We start from the raw sequence: 19,130 nt of genomic DNA on the forward strand, positions 1-19,130 counted from the left end.
AGTTGGTTGGGTTATTCCCAATGTAATATTGCCTCTCTTATTGTGTTTTGTTGTTTCTTTAGAATCCTATTTTTATTACAATATAGTTGACATTTTTCTTGGTATAATCACTTAGTGATATAAATGATATAAGTCAACTTAAGAATACAAATAATTGGAATTAATTATCATATTAGACAAATAAATTCATATTATAAGAAAAAATAAGCATATGGAGGACGTAACATTAATTCGTGGAATTAACCAAAGGTGGCAATGAGTCCTATATCTATGCTTGATATGTCCTAAGAGAAATTGCATGTTCGATTAAGTGTAATTGGAGAAGAAAAAAATTATCAAGAGAGGAATGTGAGATGGAAAAATCTTAGAATGTAAAAGAACATGCTTATTGAAGTTTAACATTTTAATGAACTATGTAGTAGAAAGGGATTCACATAGAGTTAATGACTACAAAGGATGGTACCTGTCTATCTCTGTAAACAAATTTACTTTATATGGACATCAATGATATTTTTTTGGCAGTGAAAGATTTTTTGTGTGGGTGTGTTAGGTAGACTAATCCCTCTTGTGGAAAAGATAGATCTCCTTAAATCACAACCGGAATTTCGATAAAATGGTAATTGATCTCTCTCATATTTTTTGTTTCAATCAATCATAAGCTAAGGAAAGTTAGGAGTTCTTCTTGTTTGTTACTAGATTTCATTTGAGATTTAGGGAGATCTATCTTATCTGCAAGAGGGATTATATTTGTCATGAGGACTAATCCCTCTTGCGGAGAAGATGGATCTCCCTAAATCTCAAACGAAATATAGTAATAAAAAACAAAGAACTTCTACCTTTCTGTAGCTTATGATTGATTGGAACAAGGAATATCAGAGAGATCACTTACTATTTTATCGAACTGCATGTTGAAGCCCCTTTTAGTGCCCTCGACAGTTAGCATCCCCTTGATGCTTTAGAGGTCATTCCAATGCTTTCCATAACTTCTCCATTATGTCTTGAAGGAGATCTATATAAACATAAACACACAATGGATGAAAGCATGTAATATATAGAATGAAAGATAAATGAAATACTTAAATCAGCATATATCATAAATTGAATCAATAACCAATCATAACCTATATGGGTGATCAAGGAATCCCACAAATTATATCAATGAAGACATGATTAGGAAATAAAAATTTCTTTTTATTAAGTAAAATGGAGAAAAAACTTACAACTCAAATCATTGATGTTACAAGCCTCTTCTCACAATCTCCAACCCTCTACTTGGATGAAAAACCTCCTGGCCTTGTTTCTGCAGCATAAGCCTACCTTGAATGGTCCTCCTCAATTCTCTATCCTATGCTTGATTTATAGGCCAAGAGGAGGCAGTTTGGGATCCTCTTCCTAAGAGATGAGATAAAAAATTGTGAGATAGGGGCTCCACAAAGAGAGGGAAGTAGCTCCATGATGGGAGGGATCAATGTTGAATAACCATCCCTCCGAAGCTTGTTAGTTGGGACATATTTGACTAATAATTCTTATAGACTTTACTTTTTTTTTGACTTGTGTAAAGTGATGTGTGCAAGCCATAGTGTCAAACATATAACACTTTGGCATAGTTTCTAATGGTGTCATCTACGTATGTGAAAAAATGGTCTAGGGAACTGCGCAAAAAGCCAAAAATAGGATTTTGAGCCTGGAGATCTAGGAATTTCATTCTATTTGGGATAATTTGGGTTCTAGCCTTGTAGGGGGATGCTTTGGAACACATTTATGGATAGTGAACGATACAAACTAATGGTCATCTCGCTAATGTGATAAAATGATGTCTAACAAATCTCCCCCTAAGGTGCAAAGCCATGAAAGATGTTTGATGACTGAACCGCTTTATCATGTTAAGGCTAGAGTTAGAGACCACAATTAGAGACCTTATCAAATGTTACAACTAAATATAAAATCATCATTGGAGATAACCATCAATGGATCTATGTTTAAAATCATGAATATTTGATAACTTCATGCAACCTGGATGGATGAAACTACATCCAAGGTGTTGGTCTCGATATCTCGATCTGTAGTATGAATCTAACCATGTGAGTGAATTTATCATATTCGAACATGGTATAAACCACTTGATTACCAGTCAATTATGCAACAGTTAACAAGCACGAGAGGAACCAACAATAATAACAATGGTTCTCAAGGTAGTCCTAGTAAAATATATGAAGTGTGAATAGATTTTGTAATGTATAACACCCATAGGCTGATTCAATTGAAGGTAAATGATGAGAACCTATCGTCAAAGGCGAGAGATGTGCCATTAAGGCATGCAAGCTCCAAGGTACTAAATGTTTCTAGAGCAACTTACTAGATAATGAGTTGAACTCGATAAGAAGTGACCCATCACAGGAGGGCATACGACATGAAATTCATGTCATGTTTTGAAGAATAATAGTTTGGAGTAATCGAGGATTGACTCAAGGATGATCAATGTGGTCGAAGACTTATGAATGGAAAATTAATTTTACTGAGGTTTGAATTTTCCCTTGAGCATATCAGTGACACGACATAATTTCTTACAAAATTTGACTCAAAAATGATACCCAAACCAAGTGAAGGCTTTCAATGAGGTATGGTGAATTGAGAGGCAAATGGGTTTCCCAACTTGGACACAAAAGTGGCAGAGTGTCATGTTTGAGAGAGACATACTTCCTTTTGAAATACAAAAAAAAAGTTCTTTCCAAATTTCTCCCCACCATTACTGGAAAGTAACTGTCTATTTTTAGCAAGCTTGATGAGGATAACATATGCTTTTCCTCTAAGAAAATTCTTCAGATGATTCCTTCGAAGTATTTTTAATGAACCCTAGGAAGGAGTGGTCTGGTGTCATCATGATTAATGAGACCTCCAGTGTTTAAGTATTACAAGTCTAGTGAACGGCTAACTCGATGTCGTTTTCATGTTCAAAGAGTTTGAAAAGACACAAAAGAAACCTAATTCAGTTTTTTAGACTTAAAGTTTTAACGAGCCTAGAGGAAGTAAAGCTCTGTGTTTTCCACTTTTAGAGAGTTTGGAAAAAAACATAAGTAAACTATCAAATGTCTTTTTACGTACATTTACTCCCTTAAGCCCATAAAAAGGGTAAAATAATGCAAGAGGGAACTCTATTGAACATGATTATTCAACATATACCTTTTCCATAAATTGTCTAGTTAAGTCTATAAAATGGGTAAACTTATGCTGAATAAACGACTGTTCATCTACTTGTAGGAGTTCAAATAGTGAAATATTTAGGGATTCTAAAAGGGGCGCAAAACAAAACTCCTTGTTTTTCTTTTTCGTAAGTTTTTAACGAGTCCAAAAAAATGATAAAAATATTCTCAATGTCAAAATCATTCATTTTCATAAATAACCTATGATTTGCACACTTAAAAAAAAAAGTAATCATCGCCTCTCAAAATTATAGTAAAAAAAATTAAAATTTTAGATTTCAGAGGCTAATAGGAAAAAAAAAAATTTTAATCGGCCTAAAAACTTATAAAATCCAAGAAGGTAAAAAAAGTTTACCATTTGTATTTTTTACCATTTAAAAGTGATAGAGTGTAGTTTCACCAAGAACTTCAGAGGCAGATTCTAGGCAAACTATTGGACCAAATCACGAGTCATCTTCTCTAGATAAATCATATCTCTGATATCTTTGTTTTCATTATTTTTATTTTACCTTGTATTTTGGTTCTAGGGGGGTTTATCAAATGAAAAATCACCCTCGGTGTGCGCAGTTCACCTTCATTATTCCTACGCACACCATTTAAGTTTTTAACACAAAAACAGGCTGTGCCTAGTTTCTCGCGCTAGAACTATGCAAATTTGTGATGGTTTCCTTAAGAGATTGCACAAAGAACCGTGGGCTTTTAAACATTAATTAGAAATGCCCAATTTTTTCACAAAAAATTACCACAACTGCTTATAATGATCCTCCATGTTCATTTCTAGGGTTTTGAGCTAGAAAAATGGAGTGGAAAGAGTGCCAACGTGAAGAATAGGATATAGTTGTCTTGAACCATCCAAAAAAATAAATGCATTGAGAAAATGTGGACTGTTTAATTTTTTCACAATTCCAGGTATGAAGGCCCAACTAGTCCTATTGGTGTGGATGGTGAGAAAGTGGAACGTACAAGAAGAACGCTTTGTTATTGGAGACCATAGACTCAATATTAATGACGATGACATTTATTTCTTTTCTGGGCTTCCACATCATGGAGTGGACCAAGGAAAATTTTAAGGATGGAAAATTTTCTTGAAGTTTAAAACATTGGCGAATCTCACTAATCCCTAATATGCAAATTATAAATGTTTATTGATATATTTGTAAAATTAATCAAATTTATAATTATTTTATATATAGTATCTCTATAATGTTGGCGATTTTTAAGGTAAAATAATTTTATATTCTAAAATTTGGGCGAATCGTCTTTTATAAAATTGGAAATTGGCGAATCTTTTTTGTGGAAAAATCATGGAAAATTAGCCCACTGGGCGAACATTAGCCCCTAAAATTTTCCATGGAGTGGACATTTATCTGTATGGATATAGATGAGATGGTGTAACAATTGCCACCTATCTAGTGAACCATTTCTTTCAAGGAGTTTATCTCAAAGTGTTATCCCCCGTAGGTATATAACATTCTTGTTATAGATCTGATATGAAAATATAAGATAATGCAAATAAACCCAAGAAAGAACAAGATCTGAATATAGATAGAAATAATTCACTTTACTGATCAAACCCTTAAGGTAGGGCAACACCATATATTCACTCCTCAAGGAAGGAGAACAATCCACAAGCCGTATGCCTGTTCATACAATAAATCTTCACATCCCTCAATGTGGAGTCTCTAGCCTCTTTATAGGCCTCATACATACAATACCACGGGTCATTACCATGGTTCCCTCAATATCATCTATCTAATACCATGGGCCCTTTACATTATTACTAACTACTTGTGGTCCATTACATGACATGGGTTAACCACCTTATTTATTACTATGGCTCATCCCATTATTACATTATTCCCTTGGATACCTCCCTTTGTACCCCATGTTATCCCCCCTAGGTATATAACATTCCACCCCCCTTAACACGTTTCGTCCCCGAAACATGAGAAGAACACAAATAATAAGATCTACTCAAAAGAGTAGTCCACTGGTACTATGCACATCCATCTAGCCATCCAAGAGAAAGGTGAACCCTCGATCTCGCTAGTGCCTCGCTCACTTAAGATGGAAGTTGACCGTGGTAGCTCTTCTGTGTTGATGTGTAGTAGGTGGATCTACCCTCCTCTCTAACTGTCATGTGGGAGTTGTTGTCCTTGTGGCTAATTGGTTGCCATTTTGTTGATTTTTTTCTTGCGGGCTGATGTGGGTGATGATATGTTGAAGTTTTAACCCGCGGTGTCTTTTTATTTAATTCACCCTGCTATGGTGCCTGCTGTGGTGTCTTATCTTCCAATATTACTTCAACCACTAAGCTTTCATCTAATGTATCAACACCTGTATCCTTCTCTGCTTCAGCCTCTGTTTGTGTTTGATTGTCGATCATCAATGGCTTATCATCTGATATGTCAGTCCCTGGAACATCTTCTGCGTCAACCTTCATGGGCTCTACTTGTTTATTGATGGAAATATCCTGTAATGTAATTTTCTTCTTCTTATACCAGAGCTTCAGGAATTTCTTCTGCACATTAATATTGATAGTACCCATGGATTCCATCCAAGGATATCCTAAAATAACATCCATATTATCCATCTCTGAAGTATAAAAAACACCATGCCACACATACTTATCCATAGAAATCTTCAAATCCTTATACACTTGATCATCCTCATCATCCACTTGTGTGTTTTCAATGTGTTTTGCTAGAACTTGCAATTTTTTTAACAAATTAACATTCATAAAATTGTGCTTGCAACTAGGATTTATAGATACAACGATTTTCTCCTTCTGAATCAATCCATGAACCTGCAATAAGGAAACACCCATAGAAAATAACCCTTTACGCGTCTCATTCTCCTTTTTTCTAGTCCGAGACCATTTGTTTAAAAGGACACTTTCAAATTCTGCATATGAAAGTTTGGACAACTGCTTGTCATCAAGTGAGAAATACCATTTGTAAGCCTCATCTTTGAAATTAAGCCACACTAAATCCTTACAATTTTTTGCCCATACTGACTTAGTTTGTTTTATGTATTCTTCAATAGTAGGGCTATCACCTTTTCCAGTAAAATTTTCCATGAAGAGGGTTTGAGAAAAATTGACTTACTTGGCAAAAATTTTAAATGGCCACAGTTTCGTCAATATTGCTCAAAATCCCTACTATGACCTATTTTTGGAAATGGAACAACCATTTTGCATCTACCCATGTGATAGAAATCCTGATCCAGGCACTAGAATTTCAAATCTGCACTACAACTCTCCCGTCATCACCAAAATTTCTACAAAAAAGAGTTGATTTTAAATCAACGATATCTCCCTCATCCGGACTCTGATTCGTCTGATTTTTTTTTTGAAATTGGACAATTTTTCCAAAAAAAATCAGATCGGAAATTAAGTTTTGTAGATCTTGCACTAGGACATCCATATCTACGCCGTAAACTCGCTGCCCTGAAAAATTTTCTGCAACACCACTAATTTTTAGATCAGCGATATCTCCTTCATCCGGACTCCGATTCGAACGATTTTTTATTTTTTAATCAAGTATTTTTTCACAAATAATTGAGATCTACAATTAGATTTTGTAGATCTTGCACTAGGACATCTAGATCTGTGCCGCAAACTCACTGCCCCAAAAAATTGTCTGCAACCCCACTGATTTTTAAATCACCGATATCTCCTTCATCTAGACTCCGATTCGACCGATTTTTTTTTTGAAATCGGGTATTTTTTCACATAGAATCCAGATATACAATTATATTTTACAAATCTTGCACCAAGACATCCCGATCTACGCCGCAAACTCATTGCCTTGAAAAATTGTCTGCAACCCACTGATTTTTAGATCAGCGATATCTCCTTCATCTGGACTCCGATTCAACTGATTTTTTTTTTGAAATCGGCTATTTTTTGATAAATAATATATATCTGTAATTAGATTTAGTATATCGTTTACCAAAACGTAAAAAACTGATCTTCAAACTCGCCACCCCTGAAATCCTGCAAAAAAAAAAAATCTCCACTTTGGTGCCCAAGAAAGTGCTCTGATACCACTTGTTATAGATCTGATATGAAAATATAAGACAATACAAATAAACCCAAGAAAGAACAATATCTGAATATATATAGAAATGATTCACTTTACTGATCAAACCCTTAAGGTAGGGCAACACCATATATTCACTCCTTAAGGAAGGAGAACACTCCACAAGCCATATGCTTGTTCATACAATAAATCTTCACATCCCTCAATGTGGAGTCTCTAGCCTCTTTATAGGCCTCATACATACAGTACCATGGGTCATTACCATGGTTCCCTCAATACCATCTATCTAATACCATGGGCCCATTATATTATTGCTAACTACTTGTGGTCCCTTACATGATATGGGTTAACCACCTTATTTATTACTATGGCCCATCCCATTATTATATTATTCCCTTTGATACCTCCCTTTGTACCCCATGTTATCCCCCCTAGGTATATAACACAAGGATGTGAGAATTGATATCAAAACCATTGAGAGGCTTCCTTTGAGAGTTGTTGATTTCAGTGTTGCACGACTATGTGGAAGTGTAGTTGTTCACTTTCTTACCAAGGCTCATATGAAGATCTTCATAGAGTCCTTACAACCTACAATAATCAACTAGTGCGAAGGGGTAGTTTCCAACTTGAAACAGAAACTAAATAGAGTGAAAATCTACAAACTCAAGAATTTTTAGGATGGTTCCTCTGTCATCTCATTTTCTCTAGAGAGGATATCGCTTCTCGCTCCATAGGTAGCCATAGATGGAGGAGGACCATGAGATCCTCAGATGTTGAGGTGATGTGCATTGATGCCATGATACAAAGGAGGCGAAGGGCTAACAATTTGATATACTACTGATTTCTTTGGTTGCTTGGAGCATCAAATCATCATGATTGAAGACTTTCCATATGAAGGAATGGATTACAGAGGTGATCCAGATATCCCACTACTAGTTGGGATGTAGTGGGGTGACCTAGGTTAAAAAAACATGACACTGGTTTTTTTTGAATTTTTTGTTTATTTTTTGGCATCAGAACATAATTTTCTGAAATGATCATGTAGATGTCAGCCTGGTGAGACCATTAGGACTATGGATACTTGAGAGGCAAGGTGAGAAACCAGTATCTCCCGCAATATAGAAGCCCAACGCAATAGAGGAATTGACTGAGCTAGAGTACAATCTAGAGAGGTTGACCTTAGATATCCTAGATATTGGGATTGATGACCTACCTCTCTGCTATCATAGGCACACAGTGGGGGTTCCTGGAACGATTAGTTACTTGCTACAAGGAGTAGCTCGCACTATTGTCTGTTACCATCATCATCATGTGTCGCTACTAGTCTTGGGTTATATTTTGTTTTTTGATGATGTATTGACATGTTCAGATAATAGAGGCCATGGGGCCTCATGTCTTTGGATGAAATTTTTGTATAAACCACACTTTTTATAGAAATTTGACTAATGAAAAATACTAATTCTATTTCAGTTTATCTTGTACAATATATGGATGAATATTTATTTTGACTTCTTATAAATGTTTTACAAATGCCAATTTAACAAATAATTAGCCAATGCATCAATTAATTTGTTTAAACATCTCATAATGTGTTGATATTCGATGTAATCAAACTCTCTCTCCAAGAGTCAAACCTGCAAAACCCTCTTAACATTGAAGCACCTCTTATTGAATAGGCATCATTTAAATGTAATACTATGAATTGAGAATCTTACCAAATGATCAATCGATGAATGCCAAATGAAAAGGAATCAGTTATTATTTCAATCACTACACTATACTTTGTGATGTTATTCATTGTTTGGCCAAGCATATCCATTCAATAGAATCTAACTCATATTTGGGCGAATAAATGACCCGGGCTATGGAAGACAAATTCTGAGTACTGTGACGAGCTACATCAACGAAGCCAGAGTAAGTTTGAAGGAGCAACATTTGCAAATAAAGTGTACCACAAGATAAGTAGGAGAAGTAGCAGAAAACCGTAAAAGGTTGATCAAATTGCCACACATAAAATATGATATAACAATATGAAAATTCTCCACCGATCTATTTAGGCATAATTATTTTAAGGCAGAGACCATTTATGGGCTTTCTTAAAGAAATGTTGTCATATTGAACTAGCGCATAGGCGACATTTTTGAGTACATGTTTTACAAAATAAGGGTCATGCCACATTGGCTCAAATTTACCATCACCTAATTTATTGTGTTGTTGATTATAGACCACGACTAGATCCCCTTCTAAATATGAATGAGGTTTTACATTTTGATCATACTATGCCTTAGTTTGTTTCTTTTGAGTCTTGGTAGCTAATGCAAACTCACAACATGTTTCATCTAGTTGTGGTAAGTACATAAAACATTCCTATTCTGCATAAGTCATTGGTAATAATTTAATTTCCAGTTTCAAAGACGGTATTTCATATTCAATTGGAAGAGATGGTTCCAGACACTAAACCAACTTGAAGGAAGTAAAACCAATCTAAGGTTTTGTTGAGATACGATATGCCCACAAGGCTAGAAAAAGAATTAGATAACAATTTCGTTTATGAATTCCGAAAATTTGTTTAATCATGGTGGTCAACAGCTTGTTAACAAATTCTAACAGGCCATTTTCTTATGGGTATTATGTAGTAAAACTATCATGGTGCAGGCCTACCTTCGTAGTAAGTCAGTCATCATAAATTTTAAAAAATGGCTACCATTATCCATGACGATGTCTTGTGGAACTCGGAACCTAGAGATCACATGACTGAATATGAAAATGGCTATGTTTTTCCATCATACTTACATGCAGGCATTTCCTCGGCCCATTTCATAAAATAATCTATCGCTATGATAATATACCCATGCCCCCTGGTCGAGTGAGGGTTACATGTAAGGAAATCAATGCCCCATTTAGCAAAAGGAACAATAGCAATGATTGGGTGAAGATGAGATGGATGTGCATACATTTTGGGATCATATATTTGGCAATTGTGTCATTTATCGACCGTAATTTTACAATCTTTGAACATTGAAGGCCAGGAATATCTAGCGCATAGGATATATTCGGTAGTGGCAAAGCTTGACATATAACTGCCACAAGCTCCAGAATAGCAGTCATTCAATAATTTTCGACTTCCTCATGAGCCAAACATTGTTTGAAAATAGAATCAACACCACGGCGATAAAGTGTATCCCCAACAATAGTTTATTTTTGGGATTGTATTAAATACGACGATGATCTCTTTGACTCAATTCTGGCTAAAAATTCTGGGAGATAGATGATGATATCTCTATATCAGGGTCGAAAGTACTAATAAGAAGGATGGATTCGTTTGGGACAAAATCATTTTCCACGTTTTTGTCTCAGTATAGGGAAAGTCGCATAATAATTCAACTAATACTAATGATTTCTTAGGTTTAGAATTTATGAATTCCTAATAAAATTCTTGTAGGATAACTATCCATTGAAAATACCTCCCCCCTAGCAACTCTCTCATAAAAATGTAAACCATGCGGTTGTAATCGGAAATCACTATTCGAAAAAGATGTCTCCACTTATGTATATGATCAGAAATGTAAGTGGATTTTGATTGTTTTAGAGAAGTCAACAATTTAGTACCAGTTTCATATAGAATCAATAGCTGGAAGTATGTCAAAACAAATGTCTCCAGAGAGTTGAAATTATGGAAAGAAGTGGAAAGTAACTCAATGTACAACTTGGTTGTCAAACCGGTTAAAGTTTGTTGGAAAATGTGATGTACGATATAATCACCAATTAGTGAATTTGATGAACACCAAATATGATATGGCATCGCGTTATTTGATGGGCCCTCTCTTGATTTTCCTTCAAACTTCGGTATATCACTCAATAACTTGGTAGGAATGGCTAGCCAAAAAAGTATAATAATAAATAGGATCATTTGTTAGCAGACATAAATATCGTAAATGTAGGGTTGCGATGAATGGTAACTACTAGTTGGGGCCTTCTTGTAGAGTTTGATAACCTTGAGCATTAAGTCCAACCCTTGGAGGAGTGTACCCAGAATATCTGGTAATAGCCCGTGTAGTTGGAATTTGGATAAATTAACCTTGAAAACAATGGTTGTGGAAAGCCTCGCCTTGGAAAGGTGCACTTTGAGTAACTTGACCTTGAAAAGGTCAGCCTTGAAAAGTTGGCATTGAAAATGTGTTTACATTTTCCCCATACCAGGTTGTCCGATAGGAATCTATGTTGTAGGTTGGATAGTAGGACCGGTTTGATAAGAAGAAGCATAAGGGATGGCTTGTGTAGTTTATGGAATATTTCATGGGTAGCTTGAACAATTGTTTGCAATACTCTCAGGACAGGTTTCTGAGGTGAAAATAGAACCAGTTGCTGAATAGGTGTCTGAATAAGTGTTTGAGGTCAACTCTGAACAAGTTGTTGAATTTATTACTAAACAAGCTGTTGAGTTGGTTGTTGAATAAGTGTTCTCATAATTCCTTGGAAAAAATTTTGGATGAGTGTTTGTTGAATTCCCTTAGCATGCTACTGGATAGGTACAACAATACTTGTAATAGGTATTTGAGGAATAAATTGTCCAATAGGTTGAACAGGTTGATAAACTAAGACTTATGGAGAAACTAAACCATGTTCTTGAGGAAAAGCATGGTTCAAAATTATTCATCCCAGGGTAAGGAGTACCAATCAAAGGTTGAGGCACAACAGGTTCACCTAGGCCGCACTGGGTATCTCTCCATAAGTTCCAGTAAAAGGTTCTCCTCCAACGGTAGGATAGGATCTAATAACAGGTTGTCCTCTAGGTGAAGGATAAGGTAGTTTCCCCTTAGGCAGGTATTAAGCACTAGTTTGGGTTACTTGAGGATTGTCTAAGTTACCAGATACCATGTGAGCATATTTGTCTGATGGAAAAGTGTTGAAAATAGCAACAAAAAATTATAAAAATAGAATGTAGAAATTCCAATTTTAATTTGTCCATGAATTAAAATTGTGAATTAAAATTGAATTTAGTCTCACTAGCTACTTGGAAATAATTAACTAAGTTATTTTGACTTAATTAGTTGAATAAATTCAAGTTAGAATTCTTTCTGAAGTCATGCAAGAGTTATCCCTTAAATTAAGGAGATTATCGCTTAATTAAGGAGATAAGATTGAGTTATATTTGAGTTGTAAATAGTTAACTAGGTTTACTGAGTTAAGTCTAGTTAAATTAGTTTCAAAATATTTGAGGAACTAATTGTGAGTTATCAGTCAGTTGATGCATGCATGCACTCAACTAATGTACTCTAGATGGCTGAAGATTCCCTCATCAGAAACTCATCCATGTCTATTCTGAGAAAGACCCAACTGAGAGTAAAGACAAGGACAATGTACTATTAGTTGGATGTGTTTTCCTATAAAGAAAAATCATGCATGCAGAAGGATTAATGCCTTGAGGATTGCGCAGTTCTGACAGTGTGTTAGAGCAGTGTTCTACTTCGTGAGGTGAGAATGATCCACTAGGAACAACGCAAGGAAATAGGAGCTTGGAGGGGAGAGAGGAAGGCTTGTGAGAAGCCAGTATTTCCTGTGAGTATTTGTGAGGATTGTACTGAGAGTTGGCTAGCTGTCAGAGCTAATACTTTGTATAATTCCTATGTATTTCCACCTTTTATGATAATACATATAGTGGGGTTTTTAGCTAAGGCTTTCCCCAAAGTATTTTCAAGTGTATTGTGCATTGATTCTTCTTCTTGTTGTTATATTTGTTTAACTCGATCTTTAAGCTTCCGCAAAGCACTTTGATAGTAGAAGTAGGTTATAGTATTTTTATTTGGTTATATTGCATTATCGGGTTAATCTACAGTCAGATTTTCTACATGGTCTTAGAGTGAGATTTGTAGAGAATTTGCAGAATTTATACATGGTATCGGAGCCAAGTTTATTGGAGTTGTGAATAGTATATGGAGAAGAGAATTCAAAGTTTGAAGTTTGGGGGTTGCAATTGAAAATTGAATTCTTGTCATACTTTAGGTTTAGCCAATGGCGTTCTATGGCTTGAGACTCGAGTATGCCTTGGAAGGTAGCTCCAACTACATAGCATGGAAAGATAGAATGGAGGTTCTACTAGAAGAAAATGACATGAAGGATTTCATTGATTAAGAAATCCTGAAGCCAGGTTCAACTAATGCACAAGAGTTGGTTGAGTGGAATACAGATCATCCTTGAGGGAGTTCGAGACCATACTGTCTCAAGTCTCCATGGGAAGGATACTCCATTTTCAATGTGGAAGACATTGAAATACCTCTACCAGAACAGTAACAACCAGAGGAAATTTTCTCTCAAGGATAAGCTTTCAAGAATCAATATGGGTTGTGTTTGGTATCTTGATAGTGGATCCTCATTCCACATGACCGTTGATAAAAGTTTATTCGGTGCCTTGGAGGAGAAAGACCTCAAGATGCACATAGATATGGGTGACGATAAAAGGTATAATGTTTGAAGAGTGGGCACATTTACATTTCAGAGGAAGCATGGAGGTCCTATCACCTTGACAGATGTGAAGCATGTGCCTGAACTGAAGAAGAACTTGGTATCAGTCGCGATGTTGGTGGACAAAGGCTCTGATGTTGTCTTTAATAATGGAAAGGTTTTTCTTAGACACATCACCATGAGACAGGTGAAACATATCTATTTATGAGTTAAGAACTTGTATGCTCTTGAGGCTCAAGTTGCATGCAAGGCCTTGAGGAGAAAAGAAAATGTTAGAGACTTGGTGGTTGAGAGGGAGAGTAAATTACCTCTCAACATGTAGCCCCAGAAGAAGTCTTAGACAATTGTGGACGAGCCACAATTTGAGAAGCAGAGAGGAGAACAAGTGAAGAGATCCACTCATGTAGATACCTCCATAATGGGGGCATCTTGATCCAAGTGGGCAGAGGGATCACATGTAGCCATACCTATAGGTGTGAGGTGGGGAGATGTGAAGTGATAGTCCCAAGAAGGCTGAAATTGGGCAAGGTCCATTGAGAGGTTTATCTCATGGATTATACCTTGCTACAGGATCCCAAAGTACATAGTAGCGGGAGCAATCAGTTGGATTGATGTAGACAGAGATCAAGGTGACAGAGGATAGAGCAGTTAGATACTGAAGAGCATAGAGAAGGATTGAAAATAATGCAGAAAGGCAGAGTCAATAGAAGTGCAAAGTTTTTAGTTGATAGAGGCAATAGAAGTTAGAGACTTTGATGGCAGATGCATCATATTGATTCAGGTTGGATGTTTCTTTTGTTTTTGTACTTGGTGTAGCAACAACACTATAGAGAAGTGTTGCATGCATAACATTCCCAAGGTTCACGATCGGGATCGAGTTGAATTCCTTTCTTGTTGAGAGGGAGTGTTGAAAATAGCAACAAGAAATGATAAAAATAGAATCCGGAAATTCCAATTTAAATTTTCACTTGAATTAAAATTGTGAATTAAAATCGAATTTAGTCTCACCAACTACTTGGAAATGATTAATTAAGTTATTTTGACTTAAATAGTTCGAGAAATTCAAGTTAGAAGTATTTCTGAAGTCATGCAAGAGTTATCCCTTAAAATAAGGAGATCATCCCTTAATTAAGGAGATAAGATTGAGTTATATTTGAGTTGTAATTAGTTAACTCAATTTACTAAGTTAAGTCCAGTTAAATTAGTTCCAAACCGCTTGAGGAACTAATTGTGAGTTATCAGTCAATTGATTCATGCATGCACTCAACTAGTGTACTCCAGATAACTTAAGATTCCCTCATAAAAAACTCATTCATGTATGTTCTGAGAAAGACCCAGTTGAGAGTAAAGACAACGACAATGTACTATCAGTTGCATGTGTGTTTCTATAAAGAAAGCTCATGCATGCAGAAGGATTAATGCCTTGAGGATTGTGTAGTTTTGACAGTGTGTTAGAGAAGTGTTCCATTTGGTGAGGTGAGAATGATCCACTAGGAAGAGTGCAAGGAAATAGGAGCTTGGAGGGGAGAGAGGAAGGCTTGTGAGAAGCCAGGATTTCCTCTGAGCATCTGTGAGGATTGTACTGAGAGCTGGCTAGCTGTTAGAGCTAAGGATTTGTATAATTCTTATGTATTTCCACCTTGAATGATAATACAGATAGTGGGGTTTTTTTCTGAGGCTTTGCCCAAATTATTTTCATGTTTATTGTGCATTGATTCTTCTTCTTCTGGTTATATGTGTTCAGCTCTATCTTTAAGCTTCCACGAAGCACTTTGATAGTATAAGTAGGTTATAGTATTCTTCTTTGATTATATTGCATTATCGGGTTAATATACAGTCATATTTTCTATGTGGTATTAGAGCAAGATTTGTAAAGAATTTGCAGAATTTCTATACAAAGGTGCTTCATGCCAGATTTCATGCTCTGAACAGTAGATGTAGATAAAGAAGATGACTGAGTAGAATGTTGAGGAGAAGGATCAGCTCCTGTAAATGTCCCACTAAGTTATTGGTATTGAGGTAGAACTAAAGGACCACCATACGATAGTGACTCTAGAGAGTTGGTAGACAGAGATGAACCAATATGTTGTCTCCAAGGAGAAATTAGTGACATGGTTCATCTTGGTGAATAAAAAGGAATGCGATGACATGGAAAAATCGGATCTAAAAAGTTCAAAGGGGTAGAATACCAAGGACCGAGTCAAAAAGGATCAAAAGGAACTCTTGGAAAAAATCTTGGGTCAAAAGGTTCACCAGTGGTAACTAGAATATGAGGTGATTCTTCCTCCTCATTCCTAGTAATACCTTCAATGCTAATTAAATCAGGAGGTAATCCATTCGTAATTATAAGATTCCTTCAAGGTGAAGGTGGAGCAGGGGTAGGAGCTATAATAGCCAAAGGTGATTAAGGTTGATAAATATCAGACTCATGTTCTTCTACTTCTAATTTGGTTAGTTTTGTGTCTAGAGCTTCACCAGTATTAGATTCATTTTGAAAAACTTTAGTAACTTCTAGGTCAGAATGAACTAAGCTAGATTCTACATTTTGTGTTAGATTCACTTTATTTTCTATTGTCTGATATTCTAAGACTATAGATATTTTGATTTGTTCTAAGGTTCTAGATTCTATTGATTTGGACTATTTAGTTTTAATATTTTCCAATTCGGTAGGTGTAAATTCAGGGGGTAAACCCTACATTATACGTGAATGCCTCGGTAAATCAGCCACAATGAAATTTAATCAAGAAACCAAATAATATTCACAATCAAAACCTAAGTTCTCTAAAAAGTACAAACAAGCAAATAACATGTGCTAGTAAATCTAAGGTATCAAACCATGCAAACAAGATTTTCACAATGAAATCGCTAGCTAGTGATGAAACCCAATGTCACAAAGATCAAAGTGAAAAGTAGCTAAAGATAGAGCAACTAGAACCAAATATGAGGACAACATGCTTAATGTACATGATTTGGTGCAAGTAAGCTTCATTTATGCCATCTCAAATGTAGAATACCATCCAAAACGTTCCAAGTGAGTCTAGCCAATGTTTCTTCCAAGTACAAGACAGACTTCATCTACACCATCGTACTATGATTATGGTCTATAAGGTTACCACGTAAAACAATTTAACTTGGGGGGACAGTCGCAGATTGGATGTACACACAAAAGTAGAGTACCAAAGCTTAATAGCCTTGAAAGTTCCTCAACAAGGTTAGTATGAGGTTTACTTCCAAGTGACTCTCAAGTACCTTTTAGCATCGTTTTTAATATGTGTAAATCACTCTACCGTAACCAATGAAGTGCGGTCAAAAAATCCACTTGGTTCATCATGATCTCGTGCTTACCTCCTTTTTAAGGAGAGTTTCCCAAATCCAAATCAAAGTAAATGGATTTACTGCTTATCGCAAGATGCTAATGTTTGCCTGCATTTTTGGAAAGTTAACTCACTCCCCTATTCCAAATCCCTACAACCTGATCTAATGTAGGTGGAAAGGAGCCCTAAGATAATAAAAAAATCTAGATTGATTTTATTAGCATTGACTTTAAGAGTTGTTATTTACTCAAAGGTAATGGACGTGAAACTGATGATATTATGACTTGACTCAAAATATTTAATGAAATCAAATATGAAATGAAATTTTCTTTTCAATGATCTAACTGAAGTAAGGGGAGATTTTTTAAATTTTTCAACAGAAATGGAAAAACCCTTAAATTCCCACTGCACCCCTTTTCCTAAATGTAGATCTTTAATTTTGGATTACCCAAATACTTAAATTAGACTTTAAAATTTCACTTTGGCCTATAACTGAAAAAGTCAAGAAACTTTCATTGTCACATACAATCACTCAAAAAAATTCCAATGTATGAAGAAACTAATCAACAATAAAATGAACTTTTCCTATTAAATGGTATGAATTCGATGTAGCCAAGAGTATAGTTCAGAAACACTTCAACACTAGAATAAAAATGAATTTTCATTTCAACAACAACATAAGAAGAACTTTTCATAAACAATACTCATTCGTGTCAATCATTATTTTTAAATCACAGAAGAATCTTACACAAAAGAGAAAAAATAAACACAAGATGTGATATGTTCCAAGAAGAAAAATAAGAAGACAACAAAGCAAGACCAAATGATCTTTATTTTGATAGATCGACCACATGCCAAATGAATATTTTATTCTAATTTGTCAAAACAAGAAAATTCCAAGAAAACTCTTTCACAACACTCAACCAGACTCACATAGATTCAATGAAGGGAAAAACAAGTGTAATTAAACAAGAAAAATCAAAATTTCTAGAATTGATGAAGAGAAAACTAAAATTTTCAAAAATTCCAGGTATGTGCACAAGCCATAGAATAATCCATTGCGTATATGCACTATTGCAAAGAAAAAAATGCACAAAAATACACTATGTTCCTAAAGATAAAGTGTGCACAGTGGGAAATTTTTAGAAAAAATTAAAACATGTTAAATAACTCATAAAATCTAGATTTTTTAATATTTACAAACTTAGAGAGGGCTAAAACAGAAGGATCAAGGGTCAAAATAATGAGAATGACGGAGAGTGAGGCAATCCCCAGTGGAGTTGCTAATGTTTTAGGCACACTAATCTATCTTTCACACAAGACAGGTCTCCATAAATCTCAAACGAAATGTAGTAACAAACAAGAAAGAACTGCTACCTTTCCTTAGCTTATGATTGATTGAAACCAACAATATGAGGGCGATTACTTACTATTTTATCTAGATTCGTGTTGAATTCCTTTTTAGTGCCTTCAATAGGTAACTTCCCCTTGATGCTTTACAGTTCATTCCAGCTCTTTCCACAACTTCTCCAAGATGTCTCGAAGGAGATATGCATAGGCAGAAAGGTTTAATGGATCAAATCATCTAATTTATAGAATGAAAGATAAATAAGCTACTTAACTCAACATATCTCATAAATTGAAACAATAACCAATCGTAACCTATGTGGGTGATCAAGGAATTCCCAAAAACTAGACATAATTAGGAAAGAATTGTTGATTTTTATTAAGTAAAATTGAGAACAAACTTACAACCTCGAAGCCTTGATGTTATAAGTCTCTTCTCATAATATCCAACTCTCTACTTGGATGAAAATCCTCATAGCCTTATTTTTGTAGCATAAGCGCAAATATGGACTAGAGAAATGCGTAGGAAGCCAAAAATAGGATTTTGAGCCTTCATATCCAAAAAATTCATTCTCTTTGGGATAATTTGGATGCTATCCTTTTAGGGAGATGCTTTGCAACACATTGATCGATAGCAAAAGATCCAAACTGGCGGTAATTTTCCTAATGCAGAAAAATCACATGTAATAGGGTGCAAAATGAAAGAAATGTAAGCCAATTGTTAAGAAAGTGAATGTGAAGATATAGTTTTGATCCTTAATATA

The sequence above is a fragment of the Pinus tabuliformis genome, chromosome 5_1 (genome assembly GCF_031772625.1).
Source record: "Pinus tabuliformis cultivar Carrire ecotype Pingquan chromosome 5_1, CPIR1, whole genome shotgun sequence".
Lineage (NCBI taxonomy): Eukaryota > Viridiplantae > Streptophyta > Pinopsida > Pinales > Pinaceae > Pinus > Pinus tabuliformis.